The 23,471-nt window shown below is 36.9% G+C and overlaps 1 pseudogene; it reads left to right on the forward strand.

Annotated features, from left to right (window-relative positions):
• The first annotated feature begins 65 nt into the window (after positions 1 to 65).
• LOC143649205 (vomeronasal type-2 receptor 116-like) lies at positions 66 to 18,377 on the forward strand (annotated as a pseudogene).
• The last annotated feature ends 5,094 nt before the right edge of the window (positions 18,378 to 23,471 follow it).

Here is a 23,471-nt window from a genome sequence, read left to right on the forward strand (position 1 = left end):
TATGTTGACAAGGGATAGAACTAAATCTGCCTGCAGAGGAGGTCGTCCCTGAGGCCTGGCTCTCCATGGACCTGGATGAATTAACACTTAGAGGTGAGAGGGATGGTCTTCAAACATATTTTTCAACTTTTGTTTTTGACCTGGACATAAGACCTCAGATGCAGAGCCCCAGGGTGGAAAATTTCCCAGGTGCCTTTATTGTCGGAGAGGAGGGGAAAAGGCTTAGCAAAAAGAGGTCATTAGTGACATTACAACTGCCTCTCTGTTCACAACAAAATCATATACATGCATATATATATATGCATGCATTTATCTGCTTGAGCCTGCAGGTTCCATTTCAGCTCTGCCCGGCCCCATACCTAGCACACATTTAAGGTATTACTTTCGATTTGTGGAGGTACTTCTGAGATGCTCTCATGGGTTTTTATTTTTTTGCTCCTGAAACTTCCCTGTTCTGTGTGTAATTTAGAAGATCCCAGCTGCTCATGAGAATGAAACCCAGTGTATTTAAGGATGGAGATCTGACTATTGCTGGGTTTTTTCCCCTTTATACATTTGTGCCGTACCACGGAAACACTAAGCCCACCAACGATGTCTATTTCAGAAAAGTGCCTATTTCACTTATTTTCTGCTTGATTATTATGATGAATGCTGCCTGGGCAAGTTGTCGATGTTTAGAGCAGTGTAATCTGCATCACTTGCCATTGCTTTCACACCTACACCCTGCACCCCCAAATGTCCATAATTTGTGGTGCCTCATCCTTCTGGATTTTTTTTTCTTTCAAAGGGAAATGTGAGTATTCTATTTTTTTCTTTTTGTTCCCATGGCTCTCTTTTCCAGAGATTTTAGCAAAAGAAACCTTCATGAATTGTGGGGAGTGATGAACACAGGTTACAGAGGGAAACACTATTATTTCTTCTGGGAGAAATGGGGGGCTTGATTGCTACCTTCAAACTATCAAATGTATGTTCGATAGAGGAGAAGACTCATTTTGACTGAACTCTGCTCTTTTCTATTGCATTCCATTGGGTAATTTGAGGAAGCATTTACTGGGAGTCTAATGAGGCAGCCTCTCCACCCTGCTCCACCGTCCTTGCCTCTCCTCCTGCTTTGGATGCCACAAGCAGTGGTTCAAGTGATATCTCTTAGGAACACAATCCACTGACATTGTGATTGTGATGTTGGGATTGTGCTACAGAAAAATGTCTCTTCCTCAAAGTCAAGGGTCTGCTAATGCTTCTTTCCTCATGTGTATAATTAGGAATAATTTTACAAAGACGCCACTGGCATCTGAGTCCCATTTGCGTGGACAAACTTCTCACTTTGGCATCTTGCCATTCTTTGAAGGATCTTTATATAATAGTCTGTCAGGGATTTTCCATGCTTCTGCTAGATGCAATCCTGGCCAGTAATAAGCAATGAATGATTTGTGAGATATTTTCTAGTATAATTTGATTATGATTCACTTGGACATTTAAACTATCTCTGTTTTAAGATTTCTGCTAATGCCAATTATAGATCTTATAGTCTAATTAATGCATTTATGAAGTAAAATGTCAGAGAATCCCAGCAGATTATTTCTACTTGTTTGAGAAGGGGGAATTTCCCCCAAGAAATATGACAGCTTCTGCTTTTGTGGAAGTGCCAGGAGCACGTTTTGCAAGCAGCTGTGCACATTTGTGACTGAGGATTGCAGGGTTAGAAATTTGGGACCTCTTCCTGCTAAGAATGAGACTTGTTTTAATTACTTTTCATTTCTGGATGTTGGTCTGATGATCTCTTTCATCCCTTGGCACTCTTCCAATGTTTCCCTGCTTATCTGTTTTCCATAAATTTCTAAAACATCTTTGCCAAATTGTTACCCATGCCTGTGATGCACACAGCTCGTGCTCACGGATGCTGCTGAGTGCTGACTCTCAGCCAGCGTCAGGGTTGCAGGCGTGGAGGGAGGTTGATTCAGGGATGCTCTGGCTTGACTCTGGGGGAGCAGCAAAGTTTGGTGCACATGTCCCAGCCTGCTGGAAAGACCCTGTACGGTGGAGGGAAAGAGTGCGGTACTGTGATAGGGGGAGACATAAATGCTTTTCTTCCTGTCCTCTGCTCTTCACTGATACCCCCTCAGGGAAACGTGCACCTTGTCCGATTTGCTCTTTTGAGACACATAGATAAAAACCCCGTCTCACACTTAACAGAACATACCTGCAATCCTACAACGCTTTCTCATCTGGGCCGACTTATCCACTAGGCTCAGAAGGATAGTGCTTAGGGCACACAAGACTTTATGGGATCAAGAAAATGTTTTCAGGTCCTCTAAAATCAGAAGAAAAAAATTGAAAATGCTTTAATTTATAATAGTAATGTATGAGTCTTTAAACCAAATCAGTCATGAAATATAAAGTTTAATGCTCATTTATAGAACTAGAGGCTCACAAAGACAAAAGTGCCTCAGGTCCGGGAAGTCATAATGAAGCCCTCATCATAATGTTTACTCTTCTGTGCATAAATATGCACATCTTACAGTGGTGGGAGCATTTTTCCCCCTTCCTCTTTAATCTGTTTTTTTTATAAAACAGAATGTCATAAATATGTTTTCTAAACATACATTTCTACAGTGATCACTCTTATGCCTACAAGATATTATATTCTTAGGACTAATGTAATTTTAACCCAACAAAATGTTTGCATTTTTATTGGCTTCTCATTATTTGTTTCTATAATTGAGAGCATAATGGGCATACTAGTAGGTAGACCTTTTCACTCTACCTGGAAAAAGCAAATGAAATCTTTGGAGTAAAGTGGTTGATTACAAGGCTATTTGTATTTCTATCAAAGTTTTTCAATGCATATTGCTAAAGAACCATACATACATAAGCTAATCGAAACTTTCAAAAAGCATAAAGGGGTGTATCTATTTCCTTCACATTTAATACATGGATGTCCAAATATTTGGACAGATTAATGTTAGAAAATGGTAGCTCATTGGATATTATTTGCATTTATTTTATTAATAGATGGATTAGTCATATTTCCTTGTGTTAACTGCTCTTAAGAATATTTTGTTTGATGATTCACCTTTCATGCCTTTTGCCATTTTTCTGTTCACCAACAGGCATTTTCATTTTTAAAGAATTTTTTACTTGTTGAAAATAACATGTATGTGCTACTTCATTTTTTTCATTTTATCAGATTGTTTCTTGTAAATATTTTGTTGTGGCATGTTAAAGATTGAAAAGAATATGAAAGTTTAACATACTTTTATACTCTCTCTGCCTTTTTTCCATGCCTCCCAATCCATAATTTTATAAATATACAACATTAATTCCAGTACTTTGTTTTTATTTATGGTAAATGGAAAACTTTTGCCTCAAGTCTGAAGTAGTTTACTTTGGTTTTATATTCAAAATGATTCACGTTCACCACCAACTGTATAATCCATTATTCTTCTACTGATTTTCAATACTGTCATTATGATGAATGAAACATTTCTGTAAAAGCAAATTGTTTCTCTAGTTCCCATTATACCTAGTGACATATCCATCATTTCCAGTGCCATTACAAATGGCACTGTTTCAATTATTGTGGCCAATAAATAATAACAATTATGTGTTCTGCTAATTCAAATTCTCCCCTTATTCTCAATCATGTTCACTAATTTCCTGAACATTTCATGCTTCTTGAAAACTCCTAAAGTGTTATTACCATTAATTTAAAAATTTTCTCTTTAAACCATTTTTAAAACTTTTGGGTGGGCCACAGTGGCTCAGCAGGCAGAGTTCTCTCCTGCCATGCTGAAGACCTGGATTTGATTCCCTGTGCCTGCCCAGGCAAAACAATTGAACAAAAACAAAAACCCAAACTGAAATGAAACAAAACTTTTTATTGTGGTAATATATATACAACTCAAAATTTTCCATTTTAGGCCCTTTTAAGTGTACAATTCAGTGGTAATAATGACATTCACAATGTGGTGCCACCACCACTGATATCCATTATCCCTAAATTTCATCAACTCAAACAGAAAATCTGTACCACTAATCAATAATTCCCCTTTCCCCTCATTGCCTGGGACCTGGAAACCTGTAACTTACTCTCTGTGTTTACTTGTATGGAAGGTTGTGCAGACTATTGACATCTTTGTAATATTGCTTCTCATGTTTTTACATTCCTCAGTAGAGATTTATGGTTTTTCCCATAGTAGCCAAAGCAGTTTTTGTCTATTGCTATCAGTACATATGTTCCCATAATGATTTTATAAGTTATTGATGTTATATTGAAAAGCCAACGGCAGTCATATGTTTGGCTGACTACCTCCTTACCAATTACATTTCCTTTTCATGTTTTCCCTCCTTTGGTTTCCCACATGAACAGTCTTATCCCCAGAAAAATAATGTGGCTTGCTCCTTCCTTTCCATTCCCATTTGCCTGCTATTTTATTGTATATGTGATAGACGAGGAATTCCAGTAATGTTCTAAGTAATTTTGGGACTAAAAGACTAATTCTCAAGGTAGATTTTAAGATTAAGATTGTGCTTGTTCAGGGATTCTTGAAAGAGTTTTCATCCCTCAATACCTGAGGGAGATGGCACTTCATCAGTAAACATGGCTGACAGTGTTGACACCTTCAGATCTGGACCTGGGGGTGTAGCTGACGGCTCAGACTACCTCCTGGGGGGAGTGATGCTGCCACGTCAGACTCTCACCCACGCCTGATTTGAGCAAAGTCATGGTTCTCACTTTGAGAGGGTTTTTGGTTTTGTTTTTAATCGTATTAAAGAAATACCTGCTCCTCAACTATGTCAGTTAGAAATAGATGTTGAATTTCTTCAAAGGCTTTGTGTACTTCAATGAGCATATATAATTTTCATCATTGCAGAAATGTGAGGACCAGTAGCAAGCAGTGATTTAATTTGTTAATAGCCTATTTAAGATGGTTCTTCTTTCACATTTTCCTTTCATTGTTGGTCAAGTTTTTGGTGTTTCTTCTTTTTCTACATTTTGGAAGAATTTCCCACAAAAGTAATGATCTAGTTCTTAAGTTTTAGAAGCAATACTTCCATAAATCTATTCAAGTTATACATTTGGAATTTTATTTCTTAAAAATGTCATGATAAAAAAGAAAAAATAGTCAATTGTAGTGATAAAAAATATTTATTCCTTCTGGCCTCTTATATTCTGGAACAGCTAGAAGTGAAAATCTGAGAGGATCACATGATAGCCCATGACAAACTCTGGGATCTGTCCTGTAACTACATGCTGAAAAGTGCTTTGAAAACTATTGCTTTTTTTTCTTTCTTTGCTTTGCAGATATGTTATATTATACAATAAAAAAGTTTTTAAAAATGTCTTGATACCGTCTCTCATCATTGGTATAATTTTCTCTCTTTACTATTTCATTAAGTTTGTTGATTCATATTTCTTTTGAAAAAAGATGAACAATCCTTTCATTGAGATCTAAAAGTCATTTATGTGTAATTATACACAATGTTCTCCTGATGATGATAAAATTGCTTCTGTTGCTTTACTTGTTGTTTCTTTTTCTTACATGATGTTGCTAATGCTTGTTTTCCCTATTTTTTTCTTTATCAAAATCACCTTATTGGTATAGTTATATTGACCTTTCAAAAAACACACATCTCATGATTATTTTCTTTTAGGATTTTAATTTATATCTGGTGTGTACTCTTATTTTGTTTTGATAATATCTAATTTCTTATTCCTTTTCATTTCTCCTTTTCCCCTTGATTTTCTCTTCTCAAGTTCAGGTTTACTTCACATTCATTGAATCCCCTTTCTATTTGTCTTTCAAGAAATGAATTTCTTTCTCTCTCTCTCTCTCTCTCTCTCTCTCTCTCTCTCTGTGTGTGTGTGCGCGCACACACATATATATTTCACTTATCAATGAATTGCTCCTATTTCTGTTCATTGGTATGGTTGGCTGTTTAACCCAATGATTATTCATGAGTACGATTATTGGTTAAAAGTTTATTCATTTGTTTACTGCATTTTGGTATTTAACAAGAACTTTTTGTGGCTAAATGACCTGGATTCCATATCTTTCTGCTCATTTAATGAGTCCCTGAATGGAAATTCTGTTGGTTGGTCAAAGAATCTCTCTTTTCTAATGGCTTTAATAATACAGTAATGGATTCTAGTGTAGAACTTGATTGGTGGACAAGGATGAGACCTAATTTTACAATAGTGCACTGTCCCAGTTTTTCAGGCAGAAAGTTTGAAATTTGTATGTAGTCAGTCACGTGTGCATGTGTATCTGTCAGTTACACAAATATATGAGAAATCAAATTAACAATTAAACAATTTATTGATTTTCTTGGTAAAACACTAAGGGTATGTTGAATTCTGTCCAATTTGCCTAATATTTCTAAAAACTTTATTTTATATAACATACATATTACAGGTCACATGCCTTTTATTTCATTTACTTATTTTAATTTTTATTGTGAGAATATATGTAACATATACAATTTGCTATTTTACCATTTTTAAGTGTATAATTCAGTGGCATTAATTGCTTTTGCAATGTTGGGCTAATGCTTTTTAAGCCCTAACTACATTTTTTCTCCTTCAATGTTTATTTTTCCTTGAGATAGGTGTGTGTGTGTAAGTATTAATTGTTTCATATTAAATATGGCTTTATTTTTGTGAACATTTTTATGGAATGTCATGGATAATCCTTAATATTTTGGTACCTATGTTACATATTATTTCATATGTCTTGTGTGCATAAAGTAGCATGAATATTGAAAAAATGATTTAAATAATTAAAATGATGTATGTGGATATACCTCTTTTTTAGCTGTTGTAATTTGCTTCCTTTAAATGTTGCTAGATTTGCTAATTTTATAACAATTTTACTTGTTAAAATGTTTTCCTCTAGGTTGGATAGATGCAACTTATTTGCATTCTATTTTAAGTATTTTACAGTAAAAAAAGAAAAAAAAGAAAAACCCAAAATCTGAAGGCTTGTCTCATTGACTTAGATGAAAATTTTAATAAGATCTTACTTCTCAATCCTCTCTTCAAAGCCTATCTAGACATAATTTGAGTTTTTAATTCAGATAATTTTTATTTTTTGCTGTCTCCTGTAAGATATCTTCTGCTTTAACTTTTTAAAAAGCAGTTTTTCTGCATTATGTTTATATCATGGTATCATGGCTTTTTCCAAAACCAGTGATTTTCAAACTTTGTCATGCACTGGAGTCAACTTAAATGCTTGTTAAAGTAGGGAGCGATTGGTAAACACCACTGCACCCCTCAAGACTCTCTGATTTAGTAGGTTTGGAGTGAAGATTTGTATCTCACACTGTAGTCAGAAGCTCTCCTTGCCTCACCCAGTTTCCACTTCTTTAATTTTTCATGTTGTTATCACCAATAAATTCCTGGTATCCCTAAACTCCATCTTAGCATCTACTTGGTGAAGAACCCAACAATATGCACGTATTATTCTTTATTACTCAGAAAGGGAGACTTCATTTTCAGGTATAAGACACCACCTGCAATAAGTATAAAATGGCTGCCTTCTCTGTTCTTCAGATAACTCAATTAATTTTCATAAAGCCTGTACTATGCTTTTTTCTTAAAATTGGGTCTATATGACACATTAGGAAAAAAAGTGAAACTTGGATGTTAAAGTAGGCAATAAAATTCATAGATATCATAGGCAGATAATAACTAAAATAAATTAGGTAAGTACATTTATATTAGAATAAAATGGATAAGGATAAATTGCATCATTAAGAGTTGAGTGGTCAATTCATATTTGCAGTAGTTAAAAGGTTGTTGTTTAACCTAAATCTTGCAGACACAAGTCTGTGAGGGAATACAGACTTGAGCTTTCAGGATCTGGAACTTCAATAGAAGCTGAATATGCAGATAAAGCACAATGAGTTTTGGAAGAGACCTGCTAAGGGGAAATTAACATCTTAGCCTTAGAAGTATTTACTTCCTGGAACTTGTTTATGCATTGTTTAGCTTTTGCATGCAAACAACCTTTTCCACCTTTCTTTCTAGTATATAATTTTGTACTTGGCTGAAAATAAACTTATCTGAAGACTGATATCTCCGGATCCCCTGATCCCAGTCTTCCTCTCGTTTTAGTTTAACATTTCTTAGGGTCATAGCTGCGGCCAACACATATTGATAAAAGGCCCAACTCATCACAAAGTTACAGCAATTGTTATACATTATATGAAGATATCATAGGATCATGTAAATAAAACAAAAAAGAGAATGAAAAAGATATAAATCACCCATCACGGTGAGAAATTTCAACAATTCTCAAACAAACAACATACATATAATATCAATTACATGTGAGAAAAAGATTAAGGAGTTTGGTTTATGGACACATTTGGAACCCCTTGTCCAACTATAGAAGAGCACCCATTCTCAAGTACACAGGTAACATTAACAAGGAGTTAGCAGAATATTAATCAAGCCTCAATAAAATGCCATTAGAAACAAATATGTGAGACTGTTTTATTCTTGTTGGGATTTCATGGGATTTCAGGTCCCAGGTAATAAAAATGAAGGGAAGTTTCTTTGGCCTGGGGAGATGATATCTTAAGAAAGAAAATAGAACTGTGCACAGATCTACAGGAAACATGAAAAGAATAAGGGTCATTTGGAGGAAGTACTGCTGAAGATGTTGATTAGTTATTTATGCTGACATAATTGCAAGAGTTTTAAATTAAGAAATGGAAATAGACTTTTTAGACTTTAAGATGCTTTTCCAGTTAGATTCTTCACATATTTCCAGTCCTTTTTAGTTATAGGTAAGGATCACCTCCCTCTCCATATTTTTGCTTCTACTAAATGTTTGAGCCTTGAATGATTCAACATTCAATGGGGATCTGTGGTTTTCCTCAGTTTGTTGATTTTTCATAAGGGAATATCCAAAAGTTTGGTGGGGTAGATGCTTAGCTGTTTGATTGTCACTCTTCTGCTGGGCCCTTCAGATATTATGCTTCTGCCAGCCCCATCCAATTTTGCTTATGCTGTGGAACTGAACCGCTAAGGAGGTACATCCTTCAGTTGGAATTACTCAATCTTCAACCTCACGTCAATATCACTGCCATACTATGAAGCAGTTATCAATGTGTTAATATAAACAAGCATTTTGGCTCCTGAATCAGGAATGAGTTACAAATGCCAATATGAAGGTACTGTGCTTTTCCATCCCTTACACTTTTGTTTACACATAGTGTCATTTCCTCACCCCCCCCATGTATGTAGAATTCAATCAGGACCTTCCAGAGCCCGAGTTATGTTACTTGCATCAGCTAAAATTCTAAGATCTTAGTAGAGCAAACTGTTGATGCAGAGAGAATATGCTGCCTGTGATTTCATCCTTAATTTGGTCATTGTATTGGATATGAAGATAATCATGGTTTGAGACTTTTGCCTAAATATCCCTGTACATTCTATAGGATGTGGTCCAAGAACTGCCAATATGTTCTGGCCTTGGTTTTTGCCATTGAAGAGATCAATAGGAACCCCCATCTTTTACACACGTTTCTCTGGGTTTTGACCTCTATAACCCCATACACAGTGAACAAAAGACATTGGAGAGTACCATTCTTTGGCAATCAGGGCCGGACAAGGGCATCCCTAATTACACATGTAGACAGAGAGAAAATCTGCAGCAGCCCTTACAGGGACAACATGGACAGTGTCTGCTCAGATTGGAACACTTCTCGAACTCTACAAAGTACCACAGGTGAGCCTAGGTGGAGGGGAGGGAAAATGTCTCATTTGGTGCCATTTTAAGTTACTTTTCAAGTTAAAAAAAGGAAAATGTGTACCTGTGCTTATGCATCTCTCAAAGGATACAACCAAGTACACAGAAACTTGGCAGGATGTGCTCATGCACTTTATTTGGAATAGAAAGAAGAGTGAGGGGAAAGGAGACAAAAGAGTTTCCTCGACTTCTGAGAATCACCAATTATTTTCTAGAAAGCTCAGTGATCAGGGTATGATGAGAAAACATAATAAGAAAATATCTCCTCTACCACTTTCCATCATTGCTTAATATTCATTGGGACAGAGGTTGTGCTCCTCACCAATCCTCTTCCTTACGCTGGTTCATTTTCTGTTTCCCCTTTAGCTTTCTTATGGTCTTTTTGACCTTGACCTGAGTGATGGTGGCCAGTTTCTGTCTCTCTATCAGATGGCCCCCAAGGACACATCTCTGGCCCTTGGCATGTTCTCAATGATACTGCACTTTTGCTGGACCTGGGTGGGACTGGCCATCTCAGAAGACAAGAGAGGTGTTCATTTCCTCTGGGACTTGAGAGGAGAGATGGACAGGAATGGAGTCTGTGCAGCCTTTGTGGAAATGATCCCCGTCACTGAGAGATTATATTTCTCAAAGTACTGGCACTATCATTTGTATATCAAGGAATCCTCCATGAATGTGGTTGTCATTTATGGGGACTCTGACTCACTACTAGGTTTTAACTTTCACAGATGGGAACATTTAGCGATCTGGAAAGTCTGGATCGCAACCTCACAGTGGGATTTTTCCTCCAATGAGAGAGAGTTTCTCCTTGACTCATTCCATGGAACTCTCATTTTTTCACACCACCATGGTGAGATACCCGGTTTCAAAACTTTTATTCAGACAGCTAACCCTTCCAAATACCAGAAGACTTTTACCTCTCTAGATTGTGGCTCACATATTTTGATTGCTTGGTTTCCAAATCTTATTGTAAAACACTGGAGAATTGTCCACCCAATGCCTTCTTGGAGTCCATGACGTTTTGGCAATTTGACAAAGACATGATGGAAAGAAGTTATAATGTGTACAATGTAGTGTATGCCGTGGCTCAGACCCTTCATGAAATGCTTCTTCAACAAGCAGAAATGCAGTCAGTGGGAAATGGAGATTGGCTGGTTCTTGACCCGTGGCAGGTAATGTCTCTTCCATTTTATACCACATGTATTTCAGAAAGTGTCATAAACAAGGCTTTCTGGGGGTTTCACATATGTTCAAGCCAAGTAATTTAGGTTTCCCTCACCAAAAGCACAGGAGTGCATGCACTTGGTTCCCTGTCTATGAAGCAAATCTTGTTCTAGGAGTAAAGGTCATCAGAAAGAAGTTGCAAAGTGACAGAGAAGAAACAAGTTATGAGTTGAGGTCAATGCTTTGTGTTAACAGGGACCTCAACCTCATACCCCCAATGTTTTCAATAAATAATATCTAGACTTCTTCCATGAAGCTCTTAAATGACAACAGGGAAGGAACTAGTTCTTTAACTGACATGTAAACTGGGCACTATGGTACATAACTTACATAAATGATCTCACTTAATTCTGCAACCACTTCAGGCATTGCTAAGCTTTCTTTGTAAGATGCCCTGAGAGAATTCAGATAATAAGGAGTGTGGCTTAACTTAATTCTTCAATTAGATTTTTCTGCATCCCATAACCACAGATTTGTTTGATCCCCTTGTCTTTGGAGGTTTCTCTTGAAACTGGCTGAAATTTCGTAAATGCCATGATATTTTGGCCCTCCATATGCTTTCATTTATTATAATTCATTGGATGTTAATGATAAAAGTGCATTATAAAACTTGGATTTTACAAATGTTCCCAAATTTGGATATTTTGTCCTCAATACTGAGGTTCAATGTCTCAAAAAATGAAGTTTTTCTTTTAGCTTCACCCGTTTTTGAGGAACATAAAATTTAACAATCCTGCTGGTGACCCAGTGAGTTTGGATGAAGAAAGGAAATTGGATGCTGGTTATGACATTTTCAACTTTCAGTATTTTCCAGAAGGTTTTGGACTTAAAGTGAAAGTAGGACAATTTGCCTCAGATGCACCAAGTAATCAACAATTGTCTGTATCTGAGGAGTTGATAGAGTGGGCCACAGGATTTTCAGAGGTGGTTGGGACCCAGGCCATGTGTTTTTCATATTACACATAAATTATCAAAATCTTGTCATGGTTGTTTTCTGCCTCCTTCCTGCTCACTAAATAGCCACATCTGGGCATTTAACAACTCACCCTTCAAGTTGAAGAAATTTTTATCCACTGTCCAATACAAGGAAAAAGGACCCATTTATTCAAATTCATATTTTAAATTATTATATATTTTGTACTATGTAATGTACAAGACATCCCACCATTGATTTGATTTGATAAAATTTAAATATAAATTATTATATTTTTCATACTATATAATATACATGACATCCCATCAATTTATTAAATTTAAAATTTAAATATATTGATGGTACAATATCCAAGACAATCTGTTTGTTAGAGGACTAAAGTTGCATATGTTAACAACACGTATCTGATTTTCTTCTGACTCCCCATTCTGAATGCAGTGAGAGGTGTATTTCTGGATTCCAGAAAACTGCTCAGGAGAGAAAGCCTGCCTGCTGATACCTTTGTGCACTATGTCCAGATAATGAGATTTCCAATGAGATAGGTTGGTGTGCCCACAAAGTCCCCACCTCTCCTTTCTATTCCCAAACCACACAATAAATAGAACAGGATATGGAGGACAAGTACAGAGTCAAAATTCTTCCTTCCTGGTTTGAAACTGTTGAAAAAAAAGCTATGCCTTTTCCCTGATACAATCTTGTGGGGACAGCCATGTTTCTTTAATCCCGATTCAATATCATAGGAGGGAAATACTTTGATTGGATTATTTCCATGGAAATGTGGCACACCCAAATGTGGGTATGGCCTTTTAATTAGATAGAGATGTGAAATTGCCCATTTAAATTGGTTCTTGAATTAATTTATTGGAGTCCTTTAAAGGAGGAAACATTTGTAGAAATCTCAAATGCAGATGCAGACACACACGTTTGGAAATGCGAAAGCCCCAGGGGACACTGGGTACTGAGAGAGGTGTCTAGCTGACTGAAGCTAGACAGTTGCTGCAGAGCTCCCAGAGACACAGACATGTGGAGATGTTTGGCATGTTGACAGAGAGAGATGCCTAGACACGAACTTTGGAGATGTAGAGTCCAGCAGATATCAACTTGTGCCTTCCCATGAGATACTACACAAGGCAGAACCCAGAGTTCTGTACTGGAAAGCTAACTGAAGGTCCCTGTATGCTTAGAGAAGAAATCACTTTGAGCAGAAGCTGGAAGAAACAGAACTGGGAACAAGTACACAGCAGATGTCAGCCACCTACCTTGCCATGTGACAGATATTGACCTTTCTTAAGTTATCTTTCTGAGATTGCCTTAGTTTGTAGCTTTTTTATGGCATTAGGGCTGTAAAAACTTGTAATTTGATACCTTTCCTTTAAAAGCTGCTCCATTTCTGGTATATTGCTTCTGGTAGCATCTAGTTAAACAAAACACAATCCTTATCAAATTAGGAACAGGAGGGAAACATCTTAATCCCATAAAGGATACTTACTGAAAACTAGAGCAAATATCAAACTCATGGTGCAATATTGAAAGAATTTCAAGACAGAGAGTTTAAGAATGAGATAAAAATACTCAGTATTTCCAGTTCTACTAGTCATTATCCTGGAGGCTCTACCTAATGGAAAATTGGTGGGAAAAGAAGTGAAAAGAATAATCACAAAAAAATTGACTTCACTTGCAGATGATATTATTGTACAAGATTAGCAAGGGAAAAATTTTATAAACTGAGTTTAGTGAGCTGCATATTAGGTCAGTCATCAGGCATTCTAAAACAAAATTTTAAAAGACATTTATAATACCTTGAAAATATGATATGCCTATAACCAAATTTTTTTTAAATGCAGAAAAATTCTTCTCATAAAGTTCTAGAAGAGCAGTAAGAAAAATTTTAATACTGAAATAGATGAAGGCACAATTCATGCCCTTGGATGAAAAGATGCACTATGAAGAGATGTCTGTACTCTCCAAATCGATCTATTGTTTCAGTGCAATTGCTATCACAATAACAACTTTTTTGCAACTTATGAAAGTTATTATAAAATTATGAAAGTTATAAAATTCATATGAATATGGAAAATAGAATACTTAGCTAAGGAAAACTGGAAAACAAATAATTAAATGGGAGTCTTTAGGGAGTCTTTATTCTGCCTGATTCAAGTTCATAAGTCACAGTTCTGTGGTTTCAGCATAAGTTTTAAAAAGAAAATAAAAGGCACCAAGTGGCAAGTCAAGAAAACCACTGGTCACATATGGATTCATAAATATCAGGCATGTTGTAAATCTAAATGTAAAAAGTAAAAAAATTCTTTATGATCTCAGAGGAGAAAGATATGTTCACCTTGGGAAGACAAAAATTTCTTGAACAAGACATACAGGATAACATCATTAAAGGGAAATTTAAATAAATGTGAATAGATTAAATTACAGTTTCCTGTTCATCAATGAAATGTAAAGTCACTAGTGGAACAAAATATTAAAACAGATCACTTGCAACCACTGTGGAAGGCAGTTCCTCAAAAAACTGAATATAGAATTGCCATATGACCCAGGAATACCATTGCTAGGTATCTACTCAGAGGACATAAGAGCAAAGACACAAATGGACATTTGCACACCAATGTTTATAGCAGCATTATTTACAATTGCAAGGAGATGGACACAGCCAAAATATCCATCAACAGACGAGGGGCTAAACAAACTGTAGTATATACATACGATGGAATGTTATGCAGCTTTAAGACAGAATAAACTTATGAAGTATGTAACAACATGGATGGACCTTGAGAACACTATGCTAAGTGAGACTAGCCAAAACCTAAAGGACAAATACTGTATGGTCTCACTGATATGAACTAACATAAGTGAATAAACTTGGAATATTTCGTTGATAACAGAGACCATCAGGAGATAGAAATAGGGTAAGATATCAGGTAATTGGAGCTGAAGGGATATAAACTGTGCAACAGGACTGGGTACAAAAACTCAGAAATGGACAGTACAATACTACCTAACTGTAATATAATTATGTTAAAACACTGAATGAAGCTGCATGTGACAATGACAGAGGGAGGAGGGCTGGGGACATAAATGAAATCAGAAAGAAAGATAGATGTTAAAGATTGAGTTGGTATAATCTAGGAATGCTTTGAGTGTACAATAATAGTGAAATGTACAATGTATAAATTTTAAAAATGTTTTTGCATGAGGAAGAACAAAGGAATGTCATTATTGCAGGGTGCTGAAAGTAGATGGTAATTAATATCTTAAAATGTCACCTCATGTGTGAGACTAAAGCAAAAAATGTTTATTTATTACAAAATTTATATTTTGACTAGTGCATTTGCTAATATAACTTATGTAGGTAGTTTGATTGAATGCCATAAGTACTTGGAATCTCAGGTAAGACATGGTATTTTGTTGGTTTGTCCAGAGTGAGGCCCCGATGAATCCCAGAGTGATTCGATCAGTGAGTGGAAAAGTATTTGCAAAGCCCCCTTCAGGGAATAGTGAGAACAGGGAGAAATTCAAATTCCTCAAGTTGGATTCTTGATATTCTCAAAGCAGTGTGGACAACCAAAGCTATAAGCTGTGCCCCCAGTCTTGGGGTTTGTTCATATGAAACTTAGCCCCACAACGGATAGGTCAAGTCTACTTAAAATCTAGGCCTAAGAGTCACCCCCAAGAGAGCCTCTTCTGTTACTCTGATGTGGCCTCTCTCTCCAGCCAACATGACGAGCAGTCTCACCACCCTCCCCCTCTCTGCATGTGACATGACTCCCAGGGGTGTGAACCTTCCTGGCAATGTGGGACAGAGATCCTCGAATGAGCTGAGACTCAGCATCTAGAATGAGCTGAGAACTAACATCAAGGGATTGAGAGAACCTTCTTGACCAAAAGGGGGAAGAGTGAAATGAGACAAAGTGTCAATGGCTGAGAGATTCCAAACAGAGTCAAGAGGTTATCCTGGAGGGTATTCTTATGCATTAAACAGATATCACCTTGTTGTTCAAAATGTAGTGGAGAGATTGGAGGGAACTGCCTGAAAATGTAGAGCTGTTTTCCAATAGCCATGTTTCTTGATGATGATTGAATAATGATATAGCTTTCACAACGTGATTCTGTGATTGTGAAAACCTTGTGTCTGATAAAAAAATAAATCAGGCCAATAAGAAATCACATCTAGAATGTTGCCTTAGCTTGTAAGCTGTCAGAATGTGATATACCAGAACTGGAATGGCCTTTAAAAAGGAGAATTTAGTAAGTCACAACTTTACAGTTCTAAGCCTATAAAAATGTCCAAATTAACCTATCCAAAGAAAGATAACTTAATTCAAGAAAGGCTGATGGGTCAGGAACACCTCTGTCTGCTGGGAAGTCACGAGGCTGCATCTGCTGGTCCAGTGCTCCTGGGCTCCATGCTTTCACCCTCTGTTCCTGTGGGGGTTCCTCACTTTACTTCCCCAGAGCTAGCTTTTATCTCTTGGTTTCCCTTGTCTCTCTCCAGTTTCTGGCTTGCTTAACATCTCATGGCAACATCAGCTTTGCTCCAAGCATCTCCAAATGTCCATGTCTCTGTTCTCCAAGTGTCGACATCTGTGTCAGCTCTGCTCTGAAGTTCCTGCTGGCTCTGTCATTTCTCCAAAGTATTTCCTCTTTTAAAGGAGTCTAGTAAACTAATCAATATCCACTTGGAAAGGATGGAGTCACATCTCCATGTAATGAAAAGTTACACCCACAATTGGGTGCACTACATCCTGTGGAGACAATGCAATCAAAAGTTTCCAACCTACAGTGTTGAAACAGGATTAAATGAAATGGCTGCTCTCACAAGATTAAATCAGGATTCAAACATGGCTTTTCTGTAGTATATAGTAACTTCAAACTGGCTCAAATGTAAAGAGAGCTCCTACAGAACAGAGGGGAAGAATATCCTTTTGAAAAGAAAGGGCATGACGTGTGGACAGGGACTTCATACAAAAACATGTCTAAATGTGAAGTTCATATTATGAGATACTGCTCAGATTAATTTGTCACAAGTAAATGGAAAATAAAAATTTTAGTAAAATAGCTCAAAATATTCACCGTAATAGCTAAACCTAAATGAACATGGTCAAGTGTCAGAGAGAATATTGAAAAACTGGAAATCCAATATGGTTTGTTGGAGTGTAAATTATTGTAACAATATGGAGAATTGTGTGGTATTACCTGCAAAGGTGAATATTTGCATTTTATGTGACTGGAAAATATAGCATAATATTGATACTGGATATACAAAATGCTCATAGCAACATTATAGATAATAACCAAAACCCAAAACCAAACACCATCACTCATAAAATGGGTAAAAAAGGAAGATGTGTTAATAAAATTGATTTCTACCCTACAATATTAGTGAAGGAGTTAAAAACCAAGCATGGTGAAACACAGATTTCATGCAAGTTGGACAGAATTTGGCTAAAACTGTCCATGCAATTCATTCGCAGTCCTAGGAGTAAGAGAAAAACCATTGGGCAGATGACACTTTGCATTTCTCACCAGATACAGACCAGTGTGTGAAGTGTCCAGATCGTCAGTATGCAAACAGGGAGAGAACTCGCTGCCTCCAAAAGGCTGTGACATTCCTGGCTTATGCAGACCCTCTGGGGATGACTCTGGTCTGCACAGCTCTTTGCTTCTCTTTGCTCACAGCTGTTGTTCTTGGGGTCTTTGTAAAGTGCTGAGACACTCCCATAGTCAAGGCCATCAACAGGGCTCTCAGCTACGTCCTGCTCATCTCCCTCCTCCTGTGCTTCCTCTGCTTCATCTTCTTCATCGGTTGTCCTAACACAGCCACCTACATCCTCCAACAGATCTCATTTGGAATGGCGTTCACCGTGGCTGTATCCAATGTCTTGGCCAAAACCGTCACCGTGGTTCTGGCATTCAAGGTCACTGTACCAAGTTGAAAGATGAAGCAGTGGTTGGGGTCAGGGGCACCTAACTCGGTTATTCCCATCTGCTCCCTGATCCAGATGACTCTCTGTGGAATCTGGTTGGGAACTTCTCCCCCTTTCATTGACATAGACACACATTCTGAGCCTGGCTATATCATCATCGAGTGCAGCAGGGGCTCCGTCACTGCCTTCTACTGTGTCCTGGGTACCTGGGATGCTTGGCTCTGGGGAGCTTCACTGTAGCTTTCATGGCCAGGAACCTGCCCGACACCTTCAATGAAGCCAAGTTCTTGACCTTCAGCATGCTGGTGTTCTGCAGTGTTTGGGTCACTTTCCTCCCCGTCTCCCACAGCACCAAGGGGAAGGTCATGGTGGCCATGGAGATCTTCTCCATCTTGGCCTCCAGTGCTGGATTGCTGGGCTGCATCTTTGCCCCCAAAATGCTATATGATTTCGTTAAGGCCAGAAAAGAACACTCAGCATGCACTACGATGTAAAGCATATTCTGGGGTCAGTAAGCCTCCTTAAGTTTTATCTCACGTTTCCTACAATAAAAAGAGGGCCTGAAGAATACCTTCACCATACTTGCATTCAGATATTAGATAACAATATCATATAATTCACTTTCTTCACTGAACAAGCAACTGTTATTTTTTCTCTAATATTGTGAAGCATTACAAACTCTAGACAACTTTTCAACTTTAAATTTCATTTGTGATTCTTTATTTTTAGTTCCTCACATTAAATTCAGTGAATAATACTGATATACTAGCTAAATTGTGTGTAATAACCACCTTTATGTCATCTTTGCTCTTTCACTTGTTTATTTCAAATTTTCCTGGCAAACAGCATAAATATTCCTCTCTTTTTAACAGGGGATTTGTTATCTTAATGGCCCAGGAGCGTTTACAGAATGTTATCTATTTTCCCACAGATTTCCATTGTCTCGTTTTAAACATAGTAAATTACTACCTATAAATCTCCCCCTTTTTGGACCCCTTAATGTATTTCATTCATGTTTTCTCTCTTGAACAAATAAAAGGTTGTTTTAATATGCTGGACTTGATGGTATGTTTTGTTTGATAGCTGACATCACATTTCCCTTTCCATTATAACATCACTTCAGACCCTGAAGGGAGAGTATAACCTCATGACGTCTGTGCCAATCAAAAGACTGCTGACAGAAATGCTATTTAGTGAATATCAACTAAGAGATGAAGACTTCACCTTTCTCTCTCTAGGTTCTCTAGAGTCCATCTCTGACCATATTAGTACACGAGAAAGTTCTATGTGTGGACCATTTGCTTAGCTTCTTGCAGAATAACCTTCTGAAATGTATGTATGTTATGTCTTGGTTTCAAAAAATAGTAATGATAAATATCCCTTTTTATTAGTTATAGAACAGTTGTGAAGCACACTGTTCATTTTGCTTTTGGAACCTTACATAAAAGAAATTTCTTCCACCATAAGAAATTTATTTTAGAGTTGATTTCCAAGAATGTCTGTTGTTTTTTTTCTGAGAAAATAATATGTTCTTTCATGAAAATGAGAATTGTTTAATTTTCTGATGCCAAGCAACTCAGACTCCAACTTGATGCTCAGTTACATCAACTAGAGTAACCTTTACAATGATCGTATTTGAATTATGATCCATTCCTTGGTACTTATTTTCTCTTTTATTAACCATGTACAGTTACATCTGCCATGTCACGCTTTCCCCATTGCCGTTTCCATATATTCCAGGTCAGCATACGAAATTAGGTGGGAATTTATTGGCGAGTTTTTACAGAAGCCACAAAACAGCTCCTGCAGTTAGTGCCATTACCAAGTCAGTGAGTCTATCTTAGGGCATATTAAGAAATTAAAAAAAGGAAACATTTGAAGCCATTGCTTCAGTTACACCAGAAACTACAAAGCATTTGTATAATCCACTGAAATCTGTATATCTCTTGCATGGATATTGCAAGACTTTTGGGTCCAGGACTTTAATATAAAAAGACATTCCAGGAGATTCTGGCATCATGCAAGATGTTGTATTTCTTAAATTAAGAAACTGATTTCTTAACAGAAAATTAAGATAAAGGATCTACCCCTATAGATTTTCATATCAGCAAAGTGTAGTTTGAAAATTTTTTAGGCAATGTAAAAGTGACAGAAGAGGCAACATCTGCTGATCAAGAGTGGGTAAGAAGATTCGTGAAGCACTGAAGAAACTGATTGGAGGCTTGTTCTCTGGTCTGAAGGTAGGGCCAAAAATTTAATGCAGCATTTCCAGACCGTGTGGGTGATGCACCTCTAACCCCTGTTTGTAGAAGGGATAAATATATGCATGTTTTGTTGTAAATAAATAAAGATATAGTTTATTGCCAAAAATTTCGAGTCTTTATATTGTAGATGCAACTTTCTGCCCAACAGAAATACCTGGATGATGATGATGTTTAAGTTTCATTAGTTTAATCTAAGTGTGCATCTTCAAATAACATTTTTCAACATCTGTATCTCTGGGATTTCTCATAAATCTCATAGATCTGGTTTATAGCACTGGAGTCTTTATGGTCTTTGAAAAGTCACTTAATCTCTTACACCTCAATATAATACCACCTGCTCTACTTACATAATAAAGTGCTATGTAAAATGATGACTTCTTTTTGAAGTGAGGCTCTATGAAAAAGTCTAAGAGTGGTTAATATTTTTCCAATATATGTATCAACATTGCTTATGAAAAAAAATACAATGGAGAGCAGTGAAGAAGAAGACTAAAATGCATAAGGCTCCATGCCCGAATTTTTTTTCTCTTTGCCTCTCTGGATCCATTTTCCTCCCTTCTGAATGCAGCAAAACGCAGAACAACAACAAGAAAAAACAGTCCTGAAAGGAGGCCTGGTATTGTGGCTTGAGACTGTTTTTACTGATTTTCTGTCCTTTGCCCTTTGGAATTGGCTTGGCAAATGCCATCATAATACTCTTGAATTTGAGATGGAAATATACTGAATTTATAGATTAATTTTGAGTATATTTGCAATAGCGAGTTTTCCCTTTCAAGGACCTGCTATATTTTTCCATTTATCTTTTGTTCATCATATTTTATTAGTAATATGTAATAAATAAATAAAATAAAATAGTAAATAAAATTTATTAGTAATATTTATATATGTGTGTATAAATACATATGTGTGCATACACATATGAATTGAGTAATTTTTTCCAAATCTGCCTTGGTTCCAGAGAGAAAACAGAAAGAGAACCATTGATTTCTCCTCTTAATAGAGAATGAATTCATGTGTGAATTAGCCAAATGGTCTACTTTTTAAAAAGGAGTATTGTACAATAAAAACAAAGGATTGTTGAATTATCTATGAGTACTCATTCCTCACAGTCTCAAGTGTGAGAACAGAAATATTTCCAGTAGAAGATGAAATTTTCCTATGGAAAAAATAAAATAAACCTTACTAGAACCACATCTGGTGCACTTCTGATTCTACAGCTAAATATTAATCATGTTTATGTAATTAATTATGCACTTAATTATGTTTGATATGAATATGTATATCCTTTGTAATTCATTGAAGTAAAATCATCATCAACTGACCCAGGAGTTAGAAAGATCAAAATTACTCAAAGGCAGTGGGGGATAGATGCAAAAAGACATTTTGTGTAGGTAAAACAAAACAAAACAAAACAATGGATACTTTAATGATCACTGGCATCCTAAATCATCACTGCACTTAAAAAGATATACAAAATATCTGGGCTAGTACAACTTAATTAGTGAAGAGGACGGTTGTCAGTGAAAGAATGGGAGGTGGGGAAAGACGGCAGCAGGGTGAGGTGTGGAATTTAGTTCATCCTCTAGAGCAGCTAGTAAATAGCCAGGAACTGTACAGAACAACTGTTAGAGACATAAGTGACCAGACACACATTGTACACAAGTCTGAATGGGGGGAACAGCTGAGATCCCATACAGAATTGTAAATCTCCCCAGCTGGGAAGGTGAGGGCCCATCCCCCTTAGGCATGGCTGACTAGTTCCACAAGACAAAAGGGGTAATGCAGAGATAGTAAGACAAATCAAATGTCACTGGCAATAGTTTACAACTCTATAAATTGTGAAGTAAATATTTCAAACGTTTGTATTTTATATAGTGTTTGGGTATAAATGATAATAATAATAATTAAAACTAATTGATCATTTAATTAATGTGTCTGTTTGCAAGTACTATGTGCCCTAGAAAAGACATGTTTTAATTCTGATCCACTCTTGTGGGGACAGTCATTCTTTTAATCCTGATTTAATATCATGGGGTGGGAACTTTTGATTAGATTATTTCCAGGAAGATGTAGCATGGCTAATTGTGGGTATCACGTTTTGATTAGATGGAGATGTGACTCTACCCGTTCAGGGTGAGCATTGAATAGTTTACTGCAGTAGTTTCAGAGGAAACATTTTGGAGAAACTGGAAAGACAATGCAGACATTTAGAGATCGGGACAGAAATAGCCCAGGGCTCACAGAAATAGCCCGAACGTGAAGAGGAGAAATCTCTGGCCCCAGCAGATGCTAAGTTAAGAGATGAAACCAAGAGTTTTGTCCTGGAGTAGTGACATGAAGGCCCACAAACACTTATAGAGAAACTGGATGCAATAGAACCAGGAGCAGATGCCGGCCACATACCTTCCCAGATTACCCTTCCTCGAGCCAACATACCTTTATCTGAATGCCTTAGTTAAGACACATTTATGGCCTTAGAACTATAAACTTATAACTTATTAAATTCTCTTTTTAAAAGCCATTCCATTCTGGTAGATTGCATTCTGGCAGCTGAACAAACTAATACAATATATTGTTGGCATTTTTGAAGAACAATAGGTCTTAATTCTAGAGATCATTGGGATCCCCAGTGGTTTCCTACATAGAACGTCTGATTTTCTTTGCCCTAGACTGTAGCCTGGGCTTCTGTCTATTTTATCAGACCATGGGTATTGATAAAGGTCAACCAGGATTCAGCACCACTGCACTGAGGATTCTTTCTCTATATTTTACTTTACTTAAATTCTTTCAAGAAACCCTAATAGGGATTTAATTATTATTTGAAATATCATCTGAAAAACACTTTCTGAGTCATAGAATTGAATTTTGAAATTCCAAATGTTTTTGAATGACTTTGAAGCCACAGGACTTGCCACTACACAAAATGTGGCACAGATGTGAACACTGATTATATGTACACACACACACACACACACACACAGACATGCACACACAGATCAATAGCATCCAGAAAGATTATTACCTACATAAAGTGCCTGTTTAAGTAGAGTGGGCTAGGACTCCAAAACTTGTTTGGAAATAGCTACAGAGATTAATATATGTGGACATACTCATGCTTCTCTGGTGGTTGGTGGGTGAGATGGGGTTCAAAGTCCTCATACTAGGACTTTGTCTCACCTGGTTAAAATCTCTGCTAATGCCAAAGGACAGTCCACCAGCGGTTTCTTATCAGCATAACCGACTGTGGGGTGATACACCATCAATGGTGAGACTGAAATGGTGTTGGGGGTCAAACGTTTAAAAAAATGGCATCAGAATCTTTGTTACATGCATATATAAGGTATTAATAAGTTGT

Source organism: Tamandua tetradactyla, chromosome 11, assembly GCF_023851605.1.
Source record: "Tamandua tetradactyla isolate mTamTet1 chromosome 11, mTamTet1.pri, whole genome shotgun sequence".
In the NCBI taxonomy this organism is placed as follows: domain Eukaryota; kingdom Metazoa; phylum Chordata; class Mammalia; order Pilosa; family Myrmecophagidae; genus Tamandua; species Tamandua tetradactyla.